The 27,964-nt window shown below is 36.8% G+C and overlaps 1 long non-coding RNA gene across 1 annotated transcript; it reads right to left on the bottom strand.

Moving 5' to 3' along the window:
- Window positions 1–27,964, bottom strand: LOC121063492. The gene is made up of 3 exons (XR_005816029.1): window positions 27,884–27,964; window positions 16,874–16,880; window positions 1–57 (listed from the first exon to the last, which is right to left on the bottom strand). It is a non-coding gene; the product is annotated as an uncharacterized LOC121063492 (long non-coding RNA).

Genomic DNA, 27,964 nt, shown 5'->3' with positions numbered 1-27,964 from the left:
CCACACCTTTGGGCAACCTGTTCTAGTGCTTCACCACCCTCTGAGTAAAGAATTTCCCTCTTATAACTAATCTAAACCTACCCTCTTTTAGCTTAAAGCCATTAATTCTTGTCTTATCACTAAACTCCTTGACAAAGAGTCCCTCCCCAGCTTTCCTGTAGGCCCGCTTTTAGTTACTGTAAGGCTGCTATAACGTCTCTCTGGAGCCTTCTCTTCTGCAGACTGAACAACCTCAACTCCCTCAGTCTGTTTTCATAGGAGAGGTGCTCCAGCCCCTTGATCATCTTTGTGTCCCTCCTCTGGACTTGTTCTAATATTTCCATGTCCTTCTTGTGCTGGGGACCCCAGAGCTGAACACAGTACTCCAGGTGGAGTCTCACAAGAGCAGAGTAGAGTGGGAGAATTACCTGCCTAAGTCTGCTGGCCACATTTCTTTTGATTCAGCCCAGGATACGGTTGGCTTTCTGGGCTGCAAGAGCACATTGCCAGCTCATGTCAAGCTTCTCATCAATTTACACCTCCCAGTCTTTCTCTACAGGGCTGCTCTCAAAGAGATCTTCTCCCAGTCTGTACTTATGTCTGAGATTGCCCCAGTGCTGGTGCAGAACCTTGCACTTGGCCTTGTTGAACCTCGTGAGGTTCACACAGGCCCACCTCTCAAGACTACCCAGGACCCTCTGGATGGTATCCCTTCCCTCTAGAGTGTTGACCATACCACACAGCTTGGTGTCATCAGCAATACAAATTCAAATACAGATATTTATATACATATATGTGCTTATGTGGGTATGTGTAGGTGTTTATATATAGTTCTTCAGGTTAGGAAGAAAGAAATAACAGCCGTGTCTCCTTTGAAAGCACGTAATCTTTTGACTGTATTTCTACATATTTATCTGACATAGCCTAAGTAAAATGGCTCTCCATTAAGTGTGTTGATTCAGGCTCTGTTAGAGCCAAGAACTGTGGTGAAAAAGGTGTGAGTTCTGTTTTACTGTTTTTACATTTTGTGTGGCTTTGCTTTCATTAGTTTGACATAGCTCTATATCAAATTTTAGCATGTTGGATAATTCAGAAAGATTCAACGTAAAAACAAACAACAAAACAACAACAAAAAACCTTCACTTCATAAAATACGGAAAATGCTGAGTTAATGGAAAATATGAAACTGAATGCAGAGCTGAGGGTCCTAAATTCCCACATACTTTTTTTTTTTTTTTTTTTTTTTTTTTTTTGTAACGAACTGTTTGGTTTTCTTATCTTCAGTAGTAATCAGTTTAATCTGCTACCCCATCTGAATTCTAAATATACCAAATCAAACTACAGATTTGGACTAGATAATCTTAGAATTCTTTTCCAACCTAAGTGATTCTATAAAACCTACTTATTTGAGATTTATGAACTGTACTTCAAAACAGAAGAAACAATTTTTAGAAAGTCATTTAATCCATATCTAATAGATATACAGGGAATTAAGACATCAAAACATAACATCAGTGACATTCTAATTTGGATTTAGAGATAAACAGCCCAAGACAAAAGTTCAACTTTTAAACTTGTGTTAATGATGGACAGAGAGTAAACACCCTCCCCCCCACCCCCCAAAGAAAAAAAAAAAAAAGCTACCTAGAAATTTGGGGATTTTTGTTCTGACTAAATTAAGAGGGGATAAAAAGACAGTGCACTGTCAGTTCTTTCTTGCCTTATCCTTTAACCTTCCAAAATCAGTGTATGGGATGTTTTGTGTTATATGGAGAAATTTGTGTTTCAGTACTCATATATTTTTAGTACTTCATGAGCATGAGGAAGATTTATGGAAAAATAAATCTTTTATATGTCAGGAATAATGAAAACTTTAAGTGCTAGGCTAAATGTAGTATCACTCAAAAATTATATACCTTCCTGTTTGCCCTTCTCATATCAGTACACACGTGTTGTTTTTTTTTTTTTCTTTATCTATACATAAAATGTCTTAATTAATTTTAAAAGAGTTCTCTAGTGGTGCTTTAACTTTTTTTTTTTTTTTTAATTGATTTTCTATTCCTATTTTTGGATTAAAAGCTGCAAAACCCTTGCGATTCTGTTCTGTTGGAAGTTACATGTCTTTCCAGATCCTGGCTACACTCTAACCCAACAGATTTAGAGCTGGCACTGTATGATTGGAAAATCGATGAAAATCTCTGCTCTACTAGTGCTGTTTTCATAACTACATATCTGTGTCTGGATAAATGAATTTCTTGAATATCAGGAAAATCATTCTACTCTCTTCCATCCTTTCTCACCTGAAGAAAAGCAAAGGTAGTAGCACTAAGTTTGCCCAGGAAAGTTGTGGATACCCTATCCTTGGATGTGTTGAAGGCCAGGTTGGATGAGGATTTGAGAAACTTGGTCTAGTTGAAGGTGTCCCTGCTGATGGCAGGGGGGTTGGAATTAGATGATCTTTAAGGTCCTTTCCAACCCAACCTATTCTGTGATTCTGTGATTCTGTAAATTCAAGAGGTATTAATAGTGTTGCACTCTTCCAATTAACAGAGGGTGGGAGGGGAGGGGGGGAAGGGGGGAGGGGAAGGAACAGCCCCAAGAAAAAAAAAAATCGCAAAACTCACAATTGGCAGGAAGATATCCAGCCACTTCCTAGAAAGCTAGGTCTAAACATGTCTAATGTTTGCTTGGGAAAACAAATACCACAACCACAAGCTTTTCCTGAGCTTTTATTGCTGAGTTGGAACATTTGTTTGGTCAGCTGGGGTCAGCTGTCCTGGTTGTTTCCCCTCCCAACTTCTTGTGCAGCCCCAGTTTACTTACTGGTGGGAGGCAAGCACTGTTAAAAAATAAATGATGTTCCTGCATTATCAACACTGTTTTAGTCACAAATCCAAAACATGAGGTCTGTACGCAGCCAATGGACAGCAGTGGGTACACTTGAAGACTTCTAGAAACTGAGCACTGAAGTTAAACTGGTCTGATTTCTTCCTGGAGATTCTTGAATATATATATATAGCAATACAATACAAGATCAGCAGTTATATACTTGAGCATACAATATAACTCTAAAGAACATCTTGTAAGCCTGATTTATTTTTATTCAATTTTGAAAGTTGGCCTAAAAAAAAAAAAAAAACTACTGACTCTCCTTTTTTTCTTTTTTCTTTTTTTAACTGAGAAAGGATTGACACAGGCATAGTCCGGTTCTTTAAAAATCCTCTTAATAACTTATGGTATTCAAGATAAGACAGTCAAGTCAGAATATACTAATGTATGAAATTTCTACTGAAAAAGTAAAAGATGATTATTTAACAATCAGCTTTGAATAAATTATCTTAGACAGTGGGAATGATTAATTTAATTAATTTAATTTATTTTATTTATTTAATGTATTGCTAGATAAAAATAGAACAGAAGAATAAGAAACAAACAAAAAACTAAAATATCTTCCTCCCAGCCCATATATTTCGTCCTAGACTGACCTTTAATCCTTCACTTCCAGCTGTTCTACATTCTATCCCTGCACTGCACAGGTGGATGGGGAATGGGGTTCGTGGTTAGTTCATAACACTTTGTCTCTGCAACTCCTTCCTCCTCTCATTCTTCCCATCTCCAGCATAATGTATCTCCCACATGTTACACGAACTTTTCCAATGTGGGTCCTTCCCATTAGCTGCAATTCTTCAAGAACTCCTACAGTATCAGTCTGCTTTATGTGGTACAATCACAAACAGACTACTCCAAGTCACCCATAAGCTGCAGGTCCTGCCAGAAAACCTGTTCCACTGTAGACCCTCCATAGGCTGCAGCTTCTATCAGGCCATATCCTCCTGCTCCAGCTTGGGGTCCTCCAAGGGCTGCAGTGTGGCTATCTACTCTGACATGGTACAGCATGGACTGCAGGGGGTAGCCTGCTCCACCATTGTCTTCTCCATAGGCTGCAGGGGAACTTCTGATCTGGCACCTGGAGCACTTCCTGCCCTTCTTTCTTCACTGACCTTGGTGAGTGGTAGTGAGCAGATTCATTTTGAAGCTGGCTGGGATTGGCTGTGTTTGACATGGGGGCAGCTCCCGGTCTCTTCTGACAGAGGACATTGCTGCAGCTCCCCTCTGCCAAAACCTTGCCACTTAAACCAAATACAATTTCCTTCCTAAAAATCTTTCTGATTAAACTTTGGAAAACTACATGAACTGCACATGAACTCCAATTTGGGAAAGCGTATACAGGAATGAGAACCTTGGACAAGTGAAATAGTATTCTTTTATAGATTTCTATTCATAAATTTAAACTTTTCTGAATTTCTCTTCACATAAATTTCAGTAGAATTTTGGTTAGGTTGTTTGTTAGATATTCAGAATACACCAGACAACAACTTCCCTAATGTCTACGGAAAGATAAAGCAAACAAGAAGTTGTTGTATTTTTGTTTTGTATTCTAGAACATAGGGTTTATATATGTATACTGAAGTATTTATATTTTACTATTCATTTCATCTCACTGTTGACCCCCCAAAATATAGTACTTTCCCAGCTCCAGTTAAAAACAGAGAGTAGACATAGGAGAAGACAAGGATGTTCTTTATATCATATGTCCAGTCTACTTGTACTGAATATTAAGAAATTCCACTTGGAGGAGGGAAAACTACAACAACGATGATAACAAAAACATCTGCACCAAATGGGAAAACATTTAACCTTCAAATTTACAAAAATGTCAGCTAAGTATTTTGAAAATGACAATAAGGCCAAAACAAATTTATCTTGATCTGCATTTAGGTACATTTATGTGTATCTTCAAGCGATTTGTTCCTGTGATGATAACATTGAAAAAAAAAATGATAAAGTGTGAGGAAGCATTTCCACCTGAAACAATACAACGTGCATTGATTCAACTTACAGTTATACGTATAAAGGAAATTTCAGAGCAATGCATAACACTTATGGGGTATACCTTATTTCTAAGTGTAGTAAAAACTTAGCCTTTGAAAATTAATAAGGATCAAAAGGTTTTTCAAGCAATATGAAATGTTTTATGATCTTTGCTAGCCAAACTATTTTCTTTGGCACCAGCCCAAATATCCATGTGATTGCAAAATGGCAGTCCAACAACTTATTCTTGAACTTGCCCTACAGACATTTCAATAACCACTAACAAAAGTGGAAGAGATATATGGTTGTGAAAGAGATCAGCCAGGCAATCATTAAGCCACATGACCTTGAAGGGAAATATTCCAGATTTGGTATCTGGTTTAATTGCTGGAGGAGGTAAGAAAAAATACCTTTTCACAAGCAAAAAGCACAAATCTGTAGGGTTGAAGTCACCGAGTAATGACACACATCAGTTTATTTAGTATGTCATTTATAAAATTAACTAATTTTACACATTAAAAACTTGATCCTGGATTTTTAGGAAAGTTGATGTCTTACAGGAAAATATGGATTGGCACTCAGAGTAGCAGAAGCATGCACTGCTTCATTGATGTGTTTGTTTTATTAATTAACAGTGCCAGTGTCCTATTCTTTATTATTAATGCTATTATCCCTACTGGTAGATTTTGGTTTATGTAAAACCAGATTAGGAAATATAAATGCATATGTTTCATACAGTTCATATATACATAAATACTTCTTATTTGATTTACATATTTGATTCATATATGTCTTGAAGAATGAATAACAAAAAAAAAAAAAAAAAAAAGTTTCAAAACCTTACCTGTATAAATTCTACATTAATTGCTAGAATTACTTCTTAAAGACAAACTTGGAAGTGGGTATTTCCCCTAGCCCCTCTTCTTCCTAGGCAAATGACACTACTGATTCTTTTACCTCCTCACCCACAACCAGCACAAGGGTATGGGGAATGGGGATTGTCATCAGTTCATAATACTTTATCTCTGCTGTTCTGTCTTCCTTACATTGTCCTCCTGCTCTAGTGTTGTATCCCGCCCACAGGCTATAAGCCCTTCACAAACTACTCCAATGCTGGTCACTCCCACAGGCTGCAGTTCTATAAGGAGTAGATTGCGCTGGCATGGGTCCCTCATAAACTGCAGTTCCTGCCAGCAGCCTGCTGCATCACAGTCTCTCCATGGGCTGCGGCCTCTATCAGGGCACATCCACCTGTTCCAGTGTGGGGTGCTCTATGGGCTGTGGTGTAGATATCTGCGCTGACATGGACACCGGGGGACAGCCAGCTCCACCATGGTCTTCTTCATGGACTATGGGGGAACTTCTGCTCCAGAAGAGCACCTCCTCCCCCACTTCCTTCACTGACTTCAGTGTCTGCAGAACTTTCCCACTAATCTCTCACAGCTGCTGCACAGCTTAACCTTTTTTAAATGGTTTACTACAGAGGCACCACCAGCAGTCCATGATGCTGCCAGCAGCAGGTCCTTTTTGGAACTGGCTGGTATCAGCTGTGTTTGACATGGGGGAAGCTCCTTGTCTACTCTCACAGAGGCAACCTCTTCTTTCACTTTGCTAGCAGAAGTGTGCCAAATAAAACCAATACAATACTAATGCTTGTATGTGTGTACATGTAAGTATGTATATGTACATCTACTTTTTTTTTTTTTTTTTTTTTTTTTTTGAGTTATATGAAATATCTAAGTTGTCTTTTTAACTAGGAATTTTGAAGCATATTTCAGGCTGGGTCACTAAAGCACTGTTAATACAGTATAACAACTGAATGCTAGAAAGCACTTAGGAGATTAACAGTGTTCAAGCAAATCTCATTTTAAGATTAGCCCTAGTTATTAAGGCTTATTTTTGTGGCAGTTTGAGAAACTGCACAAAATTAGCCTTCTGATGCATGTTTTAGTTCTGATTTCATTGTTGCTTCATACTTGTAGAACTTGTTCTTAAGTCCTGGAGGGCCAACAAGATGTCTGAGATATTCAAGCACCTTGGTATTCTGCTCACTTCAGTTTGTAGTGCCACCGAGACAACTTAATGATTACTGAATTTCAAAATCTAAAAAACACTCCACTACAAAAATTCAAATCTTTACAATATATGGCAAATAAAATATCCCAAAATACAGTCACTGCCTGATGTTTTTTCTTACTTCTGAAAATATTATTTTTGGGTTAATTTTAGCTTTTTTTTCATTCAGACACCTAAGCAGATTAAAAAGTATAAGAGCACAAGTCTGATAAAAAAGAAAGGACTGGTTGCAAGCTCCTAGCAAACTTCCCTTTGTTGTCACAACTGCTACTTCTAGCCAAAAGTGACAACACCTTGAGGGTGACCTCTAAATGTATAAATCTTAACAAAAGGCTCAATAAATAATATACAATTAAAATACACAAACTTGTATTTTAATTATTTGTAAATTAACTTTACTACAAGTTAATTACTTGTAGTAATTTACAAATTAAAAGATGACAAATTTTGTGAACCTGTAAAGGCATAGAAAACTTTGCATAGCAAAATATCCCTAGTCAAATCACATTCTAATTTCTTTTCAGTGATGCTACAGCAATGTTACAGTAATACTTGTCAATCAGAGTACACTGAATTGAACATTTCACGTGAAATGTAATAATGTCTCCTAACATTTAACAATAAGATTTTGATTCACATCTTTGTTCTCAACGTTTGTTACAAACAACAATAATAGATTCAAGAAATGACACTGAGGAGTGGCTAACAGGAAAGAACACAAGAAAAATGAAAGTTTTTTAATTCTAAATTATTTTTATTGTTGGTAGTGGTGGTCTTTTTTTTAGTGGTCATTTAGCAAAAAATATGTGTCAAGTAGAAGGGAATTAAATATTTAGCTATTTATATAAAATGGTAATATTTACACAGATATTATATTTGGGGGCAGATATGAAAGACCACACCCTTATTTTGTCAGTTTTTCATAATGATGCAGATTTACTAATTCATACTTGTCAAAAAAATGTTAAGGATGAATAAATGATACATTTTTCAAACATTCCCTGAATGATCAAGGAAGAGGGGAGAGGGCAATTAGAGGGCAATTAAATATATAGTTTTTTATTCATATTTATATTTATAAAAGTATGTTAATGAGTTATAATCTTTTATATTTTTAATGATATATAATGATATATATATAACTTTTAAAGATATATAGTGATTAGGGACCATGGAAAATATTTTTTTCCTAAATTCAGCCAACTAAGAGGTACCTAATCTTAGCTAGTGCTAGGTGTCTATAATGTCTAAAGTTAATTTGTAAATTCTAGATGCTTATTAATCCTGTATGATACTTTTATCAGTTTACAGTATCTGAGAAAAATAAAACATGCAGCTTAAATCTGAGATGTATGATTCTATGATTCTACGTGCTGTCAGAGTCAAGTTGTAATTACTAAACTACAGAATTTCTAAGTTGCAGAAAACATTTTCTACTTCTGAAAATCCTTTATGCAATATGGGAGAACAGATCATAATAATGACACTTCACAGTTAAAGTGTTTGATTAAAGAAAAAGGCCAGCTATTGAAAAAGTGAACATTATGAGTTTGAAAACTATAAAATTAATTATTTTTCAGAAAAAAAAAAAAAAAAAAGTGTGAGCAGAAATGTATGAATAATGATTGGGAAATACTTAAAATGTTTTCAAACTAATGAATACCTAGAATTATAATGCAAACGCTGGTGTAAAAATTAATACTGAAAATATGCAAGCAAAAAGATCCATACTTTCTATGAAGTAAATGGTAATAAGTTATGAAATATAAATAATACCTCTTTCTCCCCATACACAGCCTTTCAGCATATACAGGCAGAAAAACATGAAGGCTTTATCAATAAGTTATAAGGCAGAGGTTAGAAGGGAGAGAAGACAGTGAAAAGAGTAAGAGAATACAATAAGAATTTGCAAGAACGAAGTTGCATAATTTGATTGAATTTAATGATAATTGTGTAATTGCATATGTTGCAATATTTTTTAAATAATAAACTTATCTCTGAAAAACAGAAATATTAAATGAAAGATATTTTCATGATTATTATTTTATTACAGTATGGTGAGTTGGCCTTGGTTGGCTGCCAGACCCCCACCCAGCCACTCTCTCACTGTCCCTCCACAACAGGACAAAAGGAGAAAAGGAATTGATAAAGCTCATAGGTCGAGATAAAGACAGAGAGATCGTTTACCAATTCCCATCACAGGCAAAACAGACTTGACTTGGGAAAAATTATTTTAATGGTGATTGGGGGTTGGATGGTGAGAAACAAAGACCAAAACTAAAACTACAGAAGACGTATGAGGAGCAGCTGAGGTCACTTGGCCTGTTCAGTCTGGAAAAGAGGAGGTTGAGGGGAGACCTCATCGCAGTCTACAGCTTCCTCACGAGGGGGAGTGGAGGGGCAGGCACTGATCTATTCTCTTTAGTCACCAGTGATAGGACCCACGGGAATGGTGTCAAGCTGAGGAAGGGGAGGTTTAGGCTAGACATCAGGAAAAGGTTCTTCACTGAAAGGGTGGTCGCACACTGGAACATGCTCCCCAGGGACGTTATCACTGCACGAAGCCTGTCGGAGTTTAAGAAGCATTTGGATTGTGCACTTAGTCACATGGTCTGAATTTTTGGGTAGACCTGTGTGGTGCCATGAATTGGACTTGATGATCCTTATGGGTCCCTTCCAACTCAGGATATTCTATGATTCTATGAGTCTATGATTCTATGAACACCTTCCCCACTGTCTTTTCCTGCTTGGCAAGGAAGGAGATAGGTTTCTTTGAATCTCTGGTTCAGAGGGCAAGACGAGTCTTCCAGAGTTTCAACAAGGTTAAACTTTTACTAATAATTTGCTGAGGAATTATGAAATTAGGCAAAAGCACATACATACCAAATAAGCAAAAACAAATATCAGGATAGAGACAGAGAAAAATATATCACCACCCATGAATCTTGTGATGACTTGTCCTCTTCAGGTTCTTGGGAGGTGGGTGTACACACAGATGCTCTAGTGTCGGGGTTTTTAAAGCTCAGTACCTGCCTCTTTGGGTAGGTTCAGGAGTCCTATGCAACCATTTCCTGGTCATGCACGTTTTATAGCGGGAAATGTTCAAGAAATGAGTCTGGGATAGTTCTCAGGGTCCCTGTCATTCATTCCCCCTCATACTTGTGGGTACATTGCAGAGCTGCTTGGAACCAGCTATGGCTCTTCCAGCAGCCCATGCTCTCTTCTCACAGAGGCCAACCCTGCCTTCACCCACCCATACAAAATTTTGCTATGGAAGCCCAATACACAGTCAAAGATGATAGTATGATAACAGGAATGGCTGTGAAAAAGTTTAGGGCATCCTCAAGTTTACTGACTGACATGAACAGTTCTGTCTGTGTGCAGTAACATCAGTTTAGCACATGCTAAAATCTTTTTTTTTTTTTTTTTTTGCTGCTTTTGTTCGTATCTTTCTTTGTTTTTGTTTGGTTGGTTTATTGGTTTGGTTAGTTGGTTGCTTTTGTTCATTTGTTTGTTTGTTTGTTTAACCACCACCCATATATTTAGCTATATAATTGGCACTTTGGACATATGTATGATGCGTGTAACATAAAATTTAACATGCATTTCAGTGAGTGAACCAGCTTACTGCTACTATTGCATTTTCAGTACTGTCATATACATCTACTGTATACACACTTTTGTTGTGTATACAAAGCAATGCATTTTTTTATTAAAGAAAGGGCTGGACTGGAAAATCCATCACTTCCACAGACTTCCTTAATTACTAAGCAATAGTTTCTTCTTGCACTTTGTAAGATGACATCACTAAGGAATGTGGTATATATTTGCACATGACTAAATGGATGTGAAACCCCTGTACTGGCTGAAACATCCATATGGTCTGGCAAATTTGCTGTTAATCTATTAGAGGTTCTCATTCCTCTGAAAAAGCAGCCAGGGGTCTGATAGAGTATACCCTGTGGTATCTAAATGTCAATGGATGTATTGTTTATGTCCGTAAATCACTATGAACACCAGGCTGTTCATAGCACTGGCATGCAAACACTCAGAAAGTTCCAAATTTGAAACAAACAAACAAACATGTAAAACGTCTTTATTAAGAAAAATCTTAGTGAATAGAGGTGAGTGAATTAAATTGTAAAATTCAGCTAACAAATCCAAAAATATCTATACCTATACATTGCAATGCCTTATACAGGGATGCAAATACAATGTGGAAGAGTCTGAATGTATGGTTTCAAGACACTATCAGATCATGTGAAAAGTAAGAATTGCTTTCAATGTGTGGACAGTGATTTCATTTGGGTTTACAAAATCCCAGTTCAATTTCCTGTCTAAGGAAAAGAAAAAAAAAATCATTACAGATACATTTTTCAGTATTTAATTTCTTTTCATTATTTCACTATATAGAAATTAATATAAATAAGAACATAAAATTATGTAAATAAGTACCCAGAATTTTCATTTCTTCTTTAAATGTCCAGTTGACCACATTTCCAGGAGCACTTTGACATAATTTTCATACATTTATTTGTACTTCTGAAAAGCATCCATCACATCTCAGAGAGAGATTCTTGCCTGATTCAGTGACAGACTCCCTTGCATAGATGCAACACAGAACGGGGATCCCACAATGTGACAAAAGAGTCCTTGTATAGATATTTTATTCCACCTAACTTTCTGCAGGTCCTTTAACACTACTATATCTGAACACCTCTTCAGTTTACACAAGAATCTGAAAAGTTCCTGTTCATTTACAACAAAGGACAATATTTCTTGTAGATATGGCATATGTAATTTCATGGTGGTGATTATGGAGATAAATATTGATTCTGATCATAGTTGGTTTCTTTTCATTACAGTGTATAATTTACAAGAAGCAATCCCTATGATATACGTGTTTTTAACTTACTTTTATGTTTGTATATATATTACCTGTTAAGAGAACATGGGAGCTGACAGGGTCAATCATGACTTAATGTTGTTGTTTAACCCCGACAGGCAGCTAAGCACCACACAGCCACTCGCTCACTCTCCCCGGGTGGGATGGGGAGAGAATCAAAAGGTAAAACTGTGAGAACTCATGGGCTGAGATAAAGACAGATAACTAGGTAAAACAAAAGCTGCATGCATAAGCCAAGCATAACAAGGAATTAATTCACTACTTCCCATTGGCAGGCATGTGTTCAGCCACTTCCAGGAAAGCAGGGCTCATCACACATAATGATTTATTGGTAAGACAAACACCATCACCCTGAACATCCCTCCTTCCCTGTTCTTTATCCCAGCTTTTATTGCTGAGCATGACATCATATGGTATGGAATATCCCTTTGGTCAGTTTGGATCAACTGTCCTGGCTGTGTTTGTTCCCAGCTTCTTCCCAGCCTCCTCATTGCCAAGGCAGCAGGAGAAGCAGAAGAGTCCTTGGCTGTATGTAAACACTGATCTGCAACAACTGAAGAAATCAGTGTGTTATCACCACTATTTTCATCAAAAATCCAGAACAGCATCATAAAAGACTCTGTAAAGGAAACCAACTCAGTCTCAGCCAAAACCATCACACATAACTTGTTAGAAAAGTAAGTAAAGGTTGCTAATATCCTCTCACCACTCCATTGCCATGATTCATTGTGTTTCCTTCACTTGGAAATAAGGCGGTCAGACAGAAAAACACAAAAATGACGTATCAGCCCTTTTATGTATCTTTCAGCATACAACAAACTATCAGGATCTCAGATCCATTTTCTGTTTTATCTAACACATATTCCTGCTTGCAGATACCTATCATAATGGTTTTAAGAAATATATAATAATTCTTGCTAATATAGAGTTGCAGAATGCAACTGATGTTATACCATATCATCTTCATATGGTAGATAAAATATATACATATAAATGCAATTAAAGCAATCAAAGTTGACAAAACTGTATTTAAAATACTTTAAATAAATAAATAAATAAAAGACAGCTTCATAATTTAATTTACCTCAGTGCTTGAGCCAGAGTAGAATAAAAATGCTTGTCTTTATAAAGCTTCAGACATAATGTCTTGATCCATGTTACTTCTCTAGTGCTATTACATTATTCATTTAAGACTCTCATAGGAATTGATGTAACTGTGTTCAGCTATGTATAGCCTATGTTAAGTGACGAAAAACAGTCACTCCGTGAGTAATGTTACACTATTCCTCTCACACAAATCTGAGACAGCTCATTGACTTCTGCACTTCTGTATACTGTCAAGCAATATGTACATTTTGGTTGAAGTGCAACATTTATAAACCAAAATAAAAGTTTATGAAGCAATGAAGAACTCTGACAGAGTCAGTAGTATATTGCTAAACACTAACCTTAACTTGCATCTTCTTTATTTATTCACTCTGATTTGTGATTTATTTATTTTGGCTATAAAGATTGGTAATAGCAGAAAGAACTAAAGTTACAGAAAAAAAAAATTATGGAAGTGAATAATTAGGGAGAAAAGGAAAAACAAAAAAGGAGCTCATATAAAGAGAGCAGGTGTTGAAAGCTCAAAAGATTAGTTAAGAATAGCCTCCAGGTTTTCAGGGAAAAAAAAAAATATATATATATATACACACATATATATGACAAGTGAGAAATGAAGTTATTGGTGATTCCCACTAGCCTAGCTTCATTTATAAATTTTTTGTACTTCAGAGACTTTATGTAATTCATCCTTCCCAACACCAGTTACAGGAAATAATAACACCATTAAATACCCCTTTAAATTTTTTAAAACTTTTTACTTCGCCTTTTAAATGGATTTTGTATCTGTTCTGGTAGTTACTCTCTATGGTTAAAATACACAGAAAAGTAGATAAATAATATCTGTATATTAATATACAGTTGCATATTGAAGTTTTTCAGACAAATTTAATAGATAAAATATATTACAAAGCTAGATAAAATAAAAGATAAATGTTATTCTTGTTTCAATAGAGCTTTAAAACCTTTTAGCAGATAGCTATTCCACACTAGATAAAAACCTACAGTGTACCTAAAGTGTTCAGTAAGAACACTTTTGACAAACATCAAACATACTCATTAAAAAGACTGATGAGCAGAGTACCATCTGTATTGTGTGTTAGTTTGAGGATTCTACGATTGTGGCAGACTTGTAGTAGCACCTCTGCTTTCTGTCAAGATGTATTGAACTGAGTAACCAGATAATAGCAGGAAAAGGATTTGGAAAAAAAAAAAAAAAAAAAAAAAAAAAAACACGCTTTTAGATCTTTGCTCAAATGCCTTTTTGTGTTTGTGTGCGTGTATCTTATATTTCTGTTACATTATAAAATAACTGGTCTGAAAAGAGGACAGATCTTGGAATACTATGAATAAGGCATTTTACATAAAGCATGCGCATTTTCATTAGCTGTAAACCCTTTTCTGCTTTCTTATTTTCTTTGTTTGTTCTTTACAGGTAAAGGTTGCCAGTGCCACACTATTGAAATAACTGACATGTACTCACAGGTAGTAAACATATAAACATATTTTTGAACCATGGGGTAGCTAAGCAGAGGACAGCCATGTAAAATAGATAAGTCATCAACCATATCAGTAGCATAAGTTATTAGAAGTGACTGTTTTGTTATTTCTAGTGAATCCTTAGCAATCCGTTCTGAATCCGTGATGTTCTTCTGCATGCCTTTTATATATTCTTTTCTGGGTGTTCTGGAATTATCACCTAGAGCTTATTTGCTGTAGATATTGCACAGCTTTACTGCAATTACTGCTTTACTCAATGTGCCATCATTCAGGAAACAAAGTAAACTACAATGGGTTTTCTGCCCACCTCTTCTGGAGAAGAAAAATACCACACTGGTAGCTAGGCTAAATTTATGCTTCATCAGTGTATTGGCTCTAGCTGGGATGGAGTTAATTTTCTTTAATTTTCTTTATAACAGCTTGTAAGGTTCTATATTCTGGATTAGAGATCAAAACAGTGTTGATAACACACCAATGTTTTAACAATTGCTGAACAGCATTTACACAGCATCAAAGTCTTTTCTGTTTCTCATGCAGCACCTCTCAACGAGTAGGCTGGGGATGTACAAGAAGTTCAGAGGGGACAGCTGACCCCAACTCAACAAGAGATTCCATACTATGTATGGAATGCTCAGTAATAATGCTGGGGTGGGTGGAAGTGGGGTGGTTCTTCAAAGTATCTATTTCTTAGGGACTGTCTGGGCATTGGCCTACTGGTGATATGTGATTTTTTTTTGCATTACTTTTTTTCTTTTTTGTTGTTGTTGTTTTCTTTTTTTATTTCTTTCTTGTTTTTGTCTTTCTTTGCTTATTTAGCTGTCTTTATCCTGACACTTCTTTTTTTTTTTTTTTTTTTTTTTTTTTTATTTCTTTCTTAAATCTTCCCTTCCATATCTCTACGCTATTCTACTGGGGGTGAGTGAGTGAGTAGCTGGGTGAGAGTTTATGCGTCAACTGGGGTCAGACTATCACATTTATATAAATAACTTCTTGATATCTAGGTTCAGGAATGCTTGAAGATGTAATTTAAATATTAAAACCAGGAAATAAAGCTATAATATAATGTCATAAATGTAATAATGCCACAAATATAGTACAACTGACTAATATAATATTTTGATTCCCTGCATTGATATTACTATGGCATACAAAAGGTTATGTTGAATTGCAAGTGTATCAGTAATTCTGCATTAGAAAGATACAGCTCATTGCTGAGATAAGAAAACACTTCAGGAGAAATCTGTGGCTGAACAGATTTGGTAGCCTTGCTCCTCCTATTCGCCATTCTTACTAAATAAATAGCAGTGGCAATGTTATCAAACACTCAGTGTAAGCATATATTTGTCCTACTTTATGGAGCTTGATTGGGTTGCATGTCCAAACCAATTTGCTGATGATCTTTGTTTGCAGAAAGAAGGAAGCAAATGATAATGGTGCTTGGACCAATTACTTCATTATTAACCTATCAGCTTGCTACCTCTTCTTCATAACTTGGGATCACACATTTACTTTTTTCATTATCATTATAGACTTCATGCAAGACTAGTTCAGCATTGGTAGTTGCTCCTGGAGTTTTCTTCAATCTCAGTGATATGTGAATTCCTTCAACTTACAACTCTTGCAACATTGCCTTAGGCTAAGTGTCTGAGAAGTGGTAAAGTGACAATGGGAAAGTGAGGGTTGTGTAGAATCAGTTGGAAACACAAATGACAAAAGTGTAGGGAGCCCTTGCACTTCTAAAATAATAGTTTCTAAAAGATACTTCCTTTTTAACAAGATTTAAGTAAGATCTTCAGTGCTGTCAGTAATTACAATTGTATTATTCTGACATAAACTTTCCTTTCCTTAAGTATTAACTTTGCAATGTCAGGTATTCCAAAGTGCTTTTTCTATTTCAGCACAAGATTAAATTCATAATTTCTAGGTATTTTATGCATTTAAGACAACATTTTACACTGAGGATGCATACACTATCCAAGTCGTTGATTAAACAGCTAAAAATAAGTGATTACTTTTTTTGTAGTCTTACTGTGTAGTCACTTGTTGTGGTTTAGCCCGGCTGGCAGTCAAACACCACACAGCCGTTCGCTCACCCTCCCCCCTCCCTCTCCGGGATGGGGGAGAGAAACGGGAAAGTGAAGTCTGTGAGTTGAGATAAAGACAGTTTATTAAGACAGGGAAAAGAATAACAACAATAATAATAATAATAATAATAGCATTAATAGTAATAATGTGTACGAAATAAGTGATGCACAATGCAATTGCTCACCACCCGTTGACCGATGCCCAGCCTATCCCCGAGCAGCCGGCCCCACCCTCCACCCCGGCTAGCCACCCCTATATCTTGTTCAGCATGACGTCAGATGGTATGGAATACCCCTTTGGCCAGTTTGGGTCAGCTGTCCTGGGTCTGTCCCCTCCCAGCTCCTGCTGCACACCCAACCTGCTCGCTAGCAGGACAGAGCGAGAAGCTGAAAAGTCCTTGGCTTGGTGTAAGCACTGCTCTACAACAATTAAAACATCAGCATGTTATCAGCGCTCTTCTCATTCTAATCCAAAACATAGCACCCTGCCAGCTACTAGGAGGAAAATTAACTCTGTCCTAACTGAAACCAGGACATCACTGAAAACACTAAATGCAAACATAAACTGTTTTGGCTCTTTCATACATCATTGTAAGCTGTGCAAGGCAAGTTTAAGCATGAGGTATGAAAATATGCCCCGATTCTTATCAGTTAGTAGTGGTTAACGGAGATAGCTGATAAAATTTAGGGAAAAAAAAAAATCTTATTTGTGGTAGTTGTAGCAAAGGTTATTTTCCTTCTATAATGTTCTCAAGGAAGATGTATTAAAAATCACATTTTCAAAAAAAAAAAAAAAAAAGAGTAAAAGCTGAGCTAGTGGGATCACACATTTAGGCTATTATTACGTTAATGTTTACTGTTGCTGTAGCAGGTAACTGCTCCTATAAAAGTTATGTATTATTACTATTGTTAATTTACCAAACTAAGGTCAAGTTCAATTGCTGTTGAATTTAAATGTTCACAATTATTACACTCCTGGAAATGCTGATGTGATTTGCTTATTTACTAGTGAGATATAATAGCTTAAGTAACAGAAAATTATTATTCAATAACCATTTTTTAGATTGTCCAATGAGTGGGGACTAATTTTTACAGAGTCTCATGAAATTAAATCCTAAAAGTGTTTCAGCTTCATTAACTACATAAAGCTTTTGCTTGCTTGTTTGTTTTTATTTCATTTCTTGTTGTCATGACCAGCTGAAATTGCTGGGTAGGAAAAAGAAAATCAGGTTTTCTTTCTTATTTTTTACATCATCTTACAAGCCATTGACATATTTACCCCTTACTTTTTTGATCTCTGGCATTTCACATATAAATTCTAACTCATTTGGTCTTCAAAGTAATTAAACTGCCAGCATACATAAACTTGAACTCAGCTTCTAATTTAAAATCTCTAATCTGTTTCTGAAATCTGGTTTTGGATGATCAGGGTGGAAGGGTGGTATTTAATGAAACACACACAAAAAGCTATAGTTTAAAAGAAACATCCTGTCTTTATTTTAAAATGGAAAACCCCTAAAAGCAACTGCCAGGAAAACCTTAGCAGAAAAGAAGAAATAACAGGCAGAAAAGTTGATATAGAATTCTGTAGTTTTATCCATGTTCCATATGGGCTTTCAGTGAGCTGGTGTAATACTTGATTACTATGACCTTATTCTCTAATGCCATCATTCATAAAAGATAGATAGATAGATAGATAGATAGATAGATAGATAGATAAAGAATAACAAACTGACCCATTTCCCACAGTTTTAAATGCCATGTATTTAAGAATATATATCTAATAACTGGATGGTCATAAAACTGTTTTCTGGAAATCATGATTAAAATCAGAAAGCTTGCTTAGATTATTATAACCTATCACTAAACTGAGAGACTAAATTCTAAGTTTTGAACAAGAATATCTGTGTGATTTATATTTACAACATTATAAATAAGCTGCAGTTTCATAAACTCTCAGAGATGTTTAGGTAAAATGATTTATAAGAGCTAATGTGGGTGTGAATAGCAGTTATCAGTTGCCAAAATGAAACACAGTTGTCTTTCAACGGCTTGAGAAATTACTCAGCAGCACAGTTATACGAGGGTCTAGGCCTGAATTCATCCATCTCAAATCGTAGATATATGATCAATGAAGAAAAAGAAATCTGAGGAATTAGGAAAGGAGGGACTGCTCTGCAAGTAAAGACAAGCCAGGAGCCAAGGGTGATAACAATATATGCAGAGATCATCACCTCACCAAGAACACAGTCCCATAGTATCCAAACCAGTCAAGCAGAGCAGATCCTGTGGCAACAACAGGTTCAGTCAACAGCCTACTAATCATGAGACAAGTGTCAAGTGATGAGGCAAGTCCAAGGTAAATCCAGAAGCTCAGTTAGAAACTTAGACTTGTCAAGGAATAGACACATGCTTGCCTGCAAAATGTCTTAGGCAAGGACCAGGATCCTGGGCCTGAGCTTAAATGGAGCTCCTGAGTAATGCCAGAGGGAGTGTAGTGGATGTCCTAGATGAGGCTAGCACAGGCAGTTCAGGTCTACTGGTACACTCAAGGTTCTGACAGTGAAGACCTCCAGAAGGTGATTCAGCTCATCTAAAGTCTAAATCCACAGCTGGAAGTACATGATTCTTTTTTTACAGAAAGCAGAAGAGATAAAGATTGAGTAGATTCCTTACTCACCATAGCTCATGAAGTAAACCTGAACACATGAATATGCTGAACATTATGTAAAAAATGTCAAGAAACGAAGTGAAGGGAAAACACAGGCCTGAAGGAATCAGTGTAATGACTGAAATAAGGTGTTAAAATGACCATATAAAAACTGCCACCAGGAGAAGGATTCTCTTCACAAAGATATTCCCTTTTTGATTATGATCAAAGGGAAATTTATAGATTTTAGTGTTTGGAATTCAAGCTTTGGGGCAAACCTCAGGATGTGTTCATGGAAGCTTGAAAAACAAAAAATCATCTGCAGATGAAACGACAATTGTGATCACTATTTCTATTAGCTATATTATTTTTCTTCTAGTTTATGTAGCAACCTTACTTCTTGGGCTATTTGCCATAGTACAACTACTGCTATTAATAGTCTGAAAATCAAGTAAATTATAACCTGTGAACCAACATTCTGAACTCTCAAACACAGAAGTTACAGGGGGCAAAGCTGAGATAGCATTCCTAGTAAGTTATTGTTGGGGCAGGCCTAAAACAAGAAACAAAAACATAGGATTCAAAGGCTCTAGGGTTAACAGTCCAAGGAGGCTGAGCTCTGCCTGATAGCCATTTTTATTAGCTCCCCTGATAACATAGCAGACAAAGACATAATATTTATAACACATTGTCTCCTTTGAATGGATACCTACGTAACCCTGAAAGTTAAAAGTGGTAGTGTTAGTAAGGTCCATCATGTACCCCATCAGTATCTATCTGAGCAATACAATGTAGTTAAACTTATGTTTACTTCTGTTAGTAAACCAGAATACACTTCTCTAAGTGCATTCAACATACAAGTTGTTGTACGCTGTCTTGGTTTCAGCTAGGATAGAGTTAATTTTCCTCCTAGTAGCTGGTATGGTGCTGTGGTTTGGATTTGGGATGAGAATAATGTTGATAACACACTGATGTTTTAGTTGTTGCAGAGCAGTGCTTACACTAAGCCAAGGACTTTTCAGCTTCTCACACTGTACTGCCAGTGGGCAGGTTGGGTGTGCAGCAGGAGCTGGGAGGGGACAGACTCAGGACAACTGACCCAAACTGACCAAAGGGATATTCCATACCATATGGCATCATGCAGAGCAACTAATATGGGGGGGCTGGCTGGCATGGGGAGGGCCGTGGCTCAGGGATGGGATGGGCATTGGTCAGTGGGTACTGAGCAATTGCACTGTGCATCACCTGTTTTGTACGTATTATTATTATTATTATTATTATTATCGTCATCATTATTATCATTAATATCATTATTATCATTATTTATTATTATTATTTTATTTCTTTTCTGTCCTAATAGACTGCCTGCCAGGCTAAACCACAACATACACTTAAATACATACACATAGGTATGTGTAAGAATATCTGTAGAAAAGAAAAAAAATGTGTCTATATAAGCATCTACAAATGGGAAAATGCTTTACTTACAGATGATGCTGGAACAGAACAGATGAGAGAACTATGGAAAACATATGCCTTCTTGGACTTGGTGTTTAGGGACATGGCTTAGTAGGTGACATTGGTAGTAGGGTGGTGCTTGGACCACATGATCTTGGAGGTCTTTTCCAATCCTTATAATTCTATGATTCTATGATTCTTGCATTGCAAGAAGTCATTTGGATACCATGGGGCAAGGACTGTGTATGAATATAGATAGAATAGATCAATCACATAGCAGATATTCAAAGGGAAACATTCATGATGTAGAACACATTTACCCAAAATAGTATGTCTACTATAGATTCTATATTATCCATAAGAATATACTCCACCATAACTTCTTTCTCACTCCCCCTCCTCAAAAGAAATAGAGGAGAAAATATGATGAAATAGCTCATGGGTGGAGGTAAGGACATGGAGATCATTCACCAATTACTACCACAGGCAAAACAGAGTCAGTGTAGAGAGACTCATATTATTTTGTAGTGATTTAACCCTGCCTGATGGACAGCTAACCTTCACCAAAACTGCTCTCTCACTCTCCTTCCTCAAAGGAAGAGGAGGAGAAAATACAATGGAAAAGGACTCAAGCATTGAGATAAGGACAGGGAAGTTGCTCACCAATTACCATCACAAGCAAAACAGACTCAGCATAAGGGAAATTAATATAATTTATTACCTATTACTAACAGACTAGAGCAGAAAGAACCTTCAAGAAAATAAAAAACAACTCCTCCCTCCTCTTCCTCTCCATCCACCCACTTCTACCTCCTCTCCTTGAGTGGTGCAGGGGAATGGGGAATGGGGGTTGTGATCAGTCCATAACATTTTGTTATCTGCCACTCTTTCATCTTCATTCTCTTCCTCTGCTCCAGCATGGGGTCAGTTCTTCCCAAACTAATCCTACATGAGCTTCCCACAGACAACAGTTCTTCAAAAACTGCTCCAATATGGGTCCGTACCAAGGGGTCCATCCTTCAGGAATGGACTGCTCCAGCATGGGAACTAGCTCCTACCATGTCACATGCTCCTGTGTGGAATCCCATCCATGGGCTGCAGGTTCAGGCTGGAGTCTGCTCCTGTGAGGATTCCTTAAGGGCTGCAATGCAGGTATCTGCTCCACTGTGGTACACCATGGGATGCAGTGGTTCAGCCTGTTCCACCACAGTCCTCTCCATGGGCTGCAGGGGAACTTCTGCTCCAATGCCTGGAACACTTCTTCCAACTCCTTCTTCACTGACCAAGGTGTCTGCAGAGTTGTTTCTCTCACACTCTGCTATCATGTAACAAGTAACACAAATAATTGAGTTGTACAATCTGAGCCCCATAACACCATGATAGAATGCTATAATCCATTTTCAAATTTCTATTTACGTCAAAGGAATATAAAATTAATCCTTTGATCAGAGAAGTGTTTTTTTTTTGTTGTTGTTTGTTTGTTTCTTTTCAGTTTTTGCTAACTAACGTATTAATTTATTAATTTCTTCACTCAGGGTGATGAGGCACTGGAACAGGTTGCCCAGAGAGGTTGTGGATGTCCTATCCCTGGAGGTGTTCCAGGCCAGGTTAGATGAGGCCCTGAGCAACCTGATCTAGTAGGTGGCATCCCTGCCTATGGAACGGGGGTTGGAACTGGATGAACTTTGAGGTCCCTTCTAACCCAAACCACTCTATGATGATGATCTACGATGACAATTCTGTGGATGCTGTTTCAGTACATGAAGTCTGAAATGACCTTTTTCAGTCCTAGTTTGAGTTAGTATATTAACAGCAGTAATACTGCAGTCCCAAGACTGATGATGTAGTAATTTTCCAGCTTAATCATACTGAACTTCAAACATATTCATAGAAGTTCTACTGAAGTTACTGTCTCAGGAGTATTTCTGAATTGTGTGTGAATAACATATGAACTGTTAAATGTATGTTTGTAGTGTTCATTGGAAATGAAATAGAGGAAGGTACTTTTTAAGGTAAAGGCTCATGTGAACTTTGTCTATCCTATTTATTAGAGTATAAACTGAAATTAACAAACAAACAATAACAAAACAGAAAATCTAAACAAAATCTAACACTAACTGAGGGTCAGCTCAGTTTTCAATCCCCCTTATTGTCTGTCCACTTACTGAATCTGTACTTCATCAAATGGTCTAGTAGGAGGTTATAGCAAACTGCCAAAAACCTTACCAAAATAAAGACAAATATCATTCACTGCTCTCCCCTCATGCACACAGCAACTTTGTTTTACACGGTTTTATTGTGACAAAGACTTTTTTAATTGGCCAGGTATCTTAAGGCCAATAGGTTTTGCTTCTTTTCATCTTTGCATGATGCAACCACTATTTTACATAGAAGGCAGAAAGAAATAGTAATTCTGTTCAGGATGAGATATTTACAGCCCTAGCACAATGATGGAAAAAGATAGGCCTTATATAGCAGCACAGGGTGTTGTGTAGAGGAGCACAGGCAAGTGGTGATAAGAGATGAGGTACAGACTGTGCACTGGAGATTCCACAGCAATAAACAATTCATCCATAGTCAATTAAAGACATACTGACTGGGAGATGGACAGAAGTGTTTTTAGGGCTAACAAAGAGAACAAATAAACAGTATCTAACAAATGTAAAAGGAACCATATACAGTAAATTTGGATGTAAAATAGAGTCGAGGACAAAAGAGGTATAAAGCATGTTAGCAGGTGTCAAAATAATCCCAACTTATTCCTATAGTAAGAAACCACCAATGTGAACAAAATCTTCCTCCTGGTAAAGGACTCCAGATGCTGATAACATACTGTACACCAACGACTATCACCACCACATATTCCATAAAGAAGGTCTCAACCTGAGGACCCAGATGATAGGAATAAATGTTGAAACTAAGTATGTATTAAAAAAATAATAATAATATTTTTTTTCTTCTTTTTGTCTCTGGAACAATTAGATCTGATTAGTAATATTTAGACTCCTAAGATTTCAGTTATATTAATAATAAATTATTGGCTTTACTTACATATAAGGTGACTTTCTCTGCTTCTTCTCACAGCAGGTTACTCAGGGCTGAGTTCTTAGCTTGCCATGCTTGTCTTTCTGCTTGGTGGTGGTGGTTGGCTGTTTTTTTCTTGTGTTTTGTTTTGTTTTTTAAGAAAGATTCACTCAATGAAAGAGGTTTGCAAGTTAGACCCATTAGCCTGCAGGTCCCAGGGAGGCCTCTGGAGCACAGCCTCTCCGTGTATGGAAAAAACAGTGACTGTCTACCACTACCCTGGCACAGGGCCTTCATGGACTGACAGCATACACTTGCTGGGTGTACAGAGCTACTGCAGCTGTTCATCAATTTTGTACAAGATTTTTTCAGTGATCTCAGTTTTCTGGTCAATTTACTAACAGCATACAGATCCACACCCCCACACCCCTCCACCCTCTCACCGCCATCCTGCTGTGGCCTCAGTATGGCCCCAGCAGGGGCAAAGCAGATCTCTTTCAGGGGTCTTGGGTGACCATGATGGGTTGGAGGTGGCTGGATCTTTTTCCCTTGTCCCTGTACTCAGTCAGGATCCGCCACTGTCTCAGGGAGCACCAATGGGCCTACCAGAGACAGCCTGACAGACCACATGGTGGGGGAAGCAGCAGGTCTTTTTGTCATGGGGTTGCCCTCCCCTGTGGAGACCCCTGTGGAGACCCCAGAAGGCTAGCAAGAGGGAGGGGAGAGGCATGCCCCCCTTACTCTGGAACAAGGGGGCCGCACCTGACAAAGCCACTCCACTAGTCCCTGTGGGGACTGTGGGGAGCTGACCTTTGACTGTCGCTGTGACACCCACTACCCCACACTTAAGGGGCCCAATGCTGCTGGACAAAGGACCCTAGGGACTTTGTAACATCAGAGAAGGATAGAAAACTGGATTTTTTTTTCTTTATTTTATTTTATTTTATTTTATTTTATTTTATTTTATTTTATTTATTTACCTGTAACAGCTTTAAGAGTAATATTAATGAGTCTTCAGTGTTATTTAAAAAATCTGAAGTATTGGACAGTTAAAACATTAACTGGACTAATAGAGCTTTTTATCATTATCATTATTATTATTATTATTTCCCCCATATATATGGTTCCTTTCTGCCTATAACAAGATTATAACTGTATCAAAACCAAGCATTCTTCCATACCTGTTGGTGTTCCCTCTGCTTTTACTGAAAACACTTTTACTGAAACTCTTCCTTCCTGTAAAATTTCTTAAGGTCTTGTGTATGCAACTGGCAGTGTTACATGAGCTGTTGCCAGGAGATCTGGACTCCCTGCTGGGCAGAACCATAGCAACCTGATATTCATCCCTAAAATGTTCTTCCTGTAATTCCCTATATTTCCTATATTTTATTGTTGCCAGCATGGATTGGGACAATTAGTTCTGCTCTTCCACCTCAAATGCCATTATGTGATCATCTTTGGTACCACAAACTCAGGAATCACTTTGAATAATTATCAAATCTGCTACTACAAGCTCCTACTTCTTTCACCCTCAAAGACTTCCAGTGCTCCTACCTTACACTACCTCTTCATAAATTCACAATACAGTGAGGTCTGGTTTAGATAATTAGTTATACCTCAGATTCAGACATAACTGAAAGTAGGAAGAATGCAGGGAGAAGTGACTTTTGTACTCTTTTAGATTACCACTCCCAGTACACATTAACCATTTAGTAAATTTCTTTGCTCAGCAGCTGTCTTTTTATCTTTCCAGGCTAAAGGAAGCTCTTCTTCATCATAGGGATCTCTTTGATATACCAATCCATTGACTATCTAAATTTGAAATTCACCAAGCTTTCTTGCTTTTAAGAGTTATCCTTCGACTTTCTTCCATCGACTTTTCCATCTTCGACTTTTCCATCCCATGCAAAACTGCCATGAAAATTTTACTGTGTTCTGTCTGTAATTCATTACTTTCTTCAAAGTGCTTCAGGAAAATTAAATGGAGCATCTGTAAATTTAAATGTGTATAGGACTAGGAAAAAAGTGAACATAGATTTTTAACATTTTACTCCCATAGCTAAGGCAATAAAATCTACCTAAGTCCCATTTTTTCTGTTATCATCTCCTACCTAAAGGATATTTGGAGAATAAATTAATGGTAAGTGACATAACTAAATTAGATTTTCCAGTAAAGAACAGTATTGCAGTTGGATTCTAGCTGTAAAGGGTTTTAAACAAGTATGGGTGCAATACCAATTTTTTTGGTAAGAATTCTAAATTCAGGCTAGTGCTTTGTTTCATTTTTTTTCCTTTTTTCTTTTTTCTTTTCACAGTTTAGCCAGTTACACTCCTCATTAGACATCTTGTCTACAGCTTATCTCAGACACAATATTCACAATATTTTTCCTTCCATCTTCCCACTCAAGCCCTTCTGTTACTGAATTTGAAGGCCGTGTTATCTATTAGTGTCTGCTCAATAACATTAACATAGCATTATTCAATCAAAAGTTCAAGTCATCAGCTATGCAGAAGAGAATAGAAGTGTATAAGGCCTCATAAGTTTATCAGGAAATAAATAAATACCAATACAGACACACCAATGGAGACATTAAATTTCTAATTAAAACTTTAAGAATAATGAGAACAACAAAATATCTGAAAACAGCAAACTGAGTGCTAGAACAGAACAAGCTGGGAGAAAAGGAAGGAAGAAATTGATTAATGGGAAGGTGGGAAGATGGCCAAAAGTCTGAAACATCGCACCAGAACTAATTTCAAGAGAATTAGAATGGTGAAGGAAAACAGTTTGTAATCTGCATTCGTAATGTGTGTGCTGTCCATGACAGCTAACTAAAAAAAAAAAAAAAAAAACTAAAAAAAAAAACCCTACAATAGGAAGTAGATTCACATTTTATATGCATGTTCACTGAAAAAAAAAATATAGGTAGGGCTACAAGTAAAATAAAACTGAAAATCATAAAGTTGATCAGCCTCTGCTCTGTAATTCAAGTGCCAAACCTCAGAGTTCAATGTCAAACTTAATTTTATCATAAAATCATTAATTAAAAAGTATATTAATATAAATAATGCAAGAAAATGCACTTTATTCTGATATTCTGAGTTAAACTAGTGCTAACAATCCTATTTTATCATTTGGTGTTTTAAATACATCCAAATGTCAGCTGTGGGATATTCAGCATCTCTTAAGTGTTCTCATCTATGATTATTTCCTTTCTAATGTATTTCCTTATAGCAATATTGCTTAATCTAGTATGTTCTTATGCTAATTTATGCTAATGTATGCTAACTAATACTGTTTAAGACCTATGCAGAAGTCAAAATGTTTGAGAATAAGAATATCAAACATGTACCATAATCTTGGCTAAAACAAACAAACAAAAAAAACATAATTCTGTTGATTTGCATTTGGATACTTCTTATCTGATAAGTTGTTTTAGTTATTCTGTGAAAAATATAACCTGAAATGTAATGCAAATCCAAATACTATGGCTAAAAACTCGTCGTATATTTAAGCATATGCTTTATTTTGAAGCATAGTTCCTAAAATAAAAGTAAGCTGGTGTAGTTATGAGTGGGAAGCTCACACTGTGGGAAAGGGTATGCTTAACTCTGTGTATGTACAGATCATGATCTGCAGGATGATGACTGCATGACTCGTGTATTTTGACAACTCCTACATCAAAAAGTTACTCATGGTCAAAGCATTTTTTTTTTTTCCTTTCTTTCTGTTTTGAAGTTGTGTGTGCATACTCAGTGAAACTCACTGAAACTCACTGCCATGCATAGCCTAGTAAAATAACAGATGTCTTCAACTTTGTCCTCAAAGGACCTTTCTGAAGACTGAAGAGCAAACATCAATTGACATATTTAAAGTCATGTTCAATGCCACTTAAAGTAAGATTCAATCAAAATTCAGTTGCTAGCAAAAGAAAGTAAATTGTAGTGTTCTAATAAGCTATTAACAGCTATATTGTAGACATCCTGGTGTCTGAATCTGAGGATGAATCACATCCCATAATATAGAATTGCCTGGGTTGAAAGGGATCTTAAAGATCATTTATATCCAACCTCCCTGCTGAGGCCAGGGGTGCCACCCAATAGATCTTGTTGCTCAGGGCCCCACCCAATGTGTCCTTGAACACTTCCAGGATCAGGGGCATCCTCAACTTTTCTGGGCAACCTATTCCACTCTATCACTACCCTCTGAGTAAAGGATTTCCTCATAACTTATAATCTAATCTCCCCTTTCTTAGCTTAAAAGCATTCCCCCTTCTCCTAATTATCTACCTGAGTAAAAAGTCACACTCC

This window comes from Cygnus olor, chromosome 1 (genome assembly GCF_009769625.2).
Source record: "Cygnus olor isolate bCygOlo1 chromosome 1, bCygOlo1.pri.v2, whole genome shotgun sequence".
Taxonomy (NCBI): domain Eukaryota; kingdom Metazoa; phylum Chordata; class Aves; order Anseriformes; family Anatidae; genus Cygnus; species Cygnus olor.
This window is presented reverse-complemented; position numbering and strand designations above follow the sequence as displayed.